This window comes from Pseudophryne corroboree, chromosome 2, assembly GCF_028390025.1.
Source record: "Pseudophryne corroboree isolate aPseCor3 chromosome 2, aPseCor3.hap2, whole genome shotgun sequence".
Lineage (NCBI taxonomy): Eukaryota > Metazoa > Chordata > Amphibia > Anura > Myobatrachidae > Pseudophryne > Pseudophryne corroboree.
The window spans coordinates 693,030,474-693,032,142 of record NC_086445.1 but is presented as its reverse complement, the minus strand read 5'-3'; the positions used below and the strand labels follow the sequence as shown (position 1 = coordinate 693,032,142).

General features: G+C 39.5%; 1 pseudogene; it reads right to left on the bottom strand.

Annotated features, from left to right (window-relative positions):
• Nucleotides 1–889: 889 nt before the first annotated feature.
• On the bottom strand, nucleotides 890–1,008 carry LOC135052472 (5S ribosomal RNA; annotated as a pseudogene).
• Between the last annotated feature and the right edge of the window lie 661 nt (nucleotides 1,009–1,669).

The following is a 1,669-nucleotide window of genomic DNA, read 5'->3' as shown; positions in this document are numbered from 1 at the left end:
GAATTGAAGAAATGAGATTGGAAATCCTGAAATGCTGCAGTTCAAATAGATGAGTTTAGAAATCCTGGAATGCTGTGAATTGAAGAAATGAGATTGGAAATCCTGAAATGCTGCAATTCAAATAAATGAGTTTAGAAATCCTCGAATGCTGTTATTTAAAGAAATGAGTGGAAATCCTGAAATGCTGCAGTTTGAATAAATGAGCACACAAGGGTGTGACTCCGCACCAGTCCCAAAAATTCAAAATTTTTTATACGAAACCAGAGTTATATTCATATACAGGAATACTTCATATTGATTGTACCTGGTGGTGCACCCAGAGTCAGAGAGAAACTAGAGAGAAAACGACTTTACAGAAGACTCTTGTGTGGGTGCACTCTTGTATTTAATTAGTTATATGACTAAAGATTAAAACATAACTTTTATTAGCTCATTTTTAAAATAAATCCACACTCTCATGATCCACCACGAATAAAGATATACTTGTATACACAGTTGTGCTTATATCACTTAGAATGGATGTAAACTACAAATTAGGTAGATATCAGCAGATAAAGAATTAGAAAATTGGAAATGTTCTGGTTAATCTGTCACCAAAAGACTCGTAGGCGTATGTAGGCACTATGGCTCTAGATCCGAAACCTAACCAACCAGCACAAGCGAAGCTTGTTTTAATGAGACCTCAATGGGTCATAGTCGACCGGACTGATATTATCAGGAGTATAGACCCTAATATCAATGTGTGTGCATTGGGGTACCTTCTGTATTACCCCGTGATTGTGGATAATGAATTTAGCTGATTTTTATTAAGTATCTAGGAAAAAGAAAAAAGAAAAGGGGAAGGAAAATGTGGTGATCCTGCTGTTGGCATCTAGTCGAAGTGGGTCATTAATTACAACACCAGGTATTCTCTGGGGGTCCCCCTCATAGATACTGACCCAGCCCACCACCGTTTTGCTTCCAAGATCGGACGAGATCGGGCTCTGTCGGTGGGGTATGGTAGTAATTCGTTGACACAATTGGTCGACTCGCCAATGAGAGTGCACCTATTAAAGAATTCAAGAGAGAGACACAAGTTGCGGATCTGCTTTCTACGTTAGACGCAGGATTAACCTGTGAATCATACATGAGAGTCCGCTGATATAACAAATAAGTAGAAGTAAGAGAGTACAGAGGAATCTGTATAATGGAATTATATCAGGTATTAGCCTGAATCATTAAGAAGGTATGGTATAAAGAATTTATTAAAGCTTGTTTGCACACTCTGGAAAAAGCACCACTGTGGGCCAGATCAGGATATACTGTCTATAGCTTGTGCTAGATTTACACCTAAATATTGTTTGATGGAATGTCCCGGAGAGCCTCAAGCTTAATCAGGAACGACGTTGTATCCTTCAAAAAGGTATCTTGGAAGGTCAATAAGGGTTGTAGAACACTATCCAGTAACTGTGCCACTGGCTGATAAAGAGAGTCCCGGGCGGAAATGATAGGTCTACCCGGCGGAAGGGTATCATGTTTGTGCAACTTGGGCAATGTGTACAGCACCGGATTCTTCGGATGTTCCACACAAAGTGCCTTAAATACCTTATCCGGGAGCAAACCTTTCTCTTTAGCTTTTATTAAGATATCAAATAGCTCTTTCTGATATTCAAGCACCGGATTGGCCCTA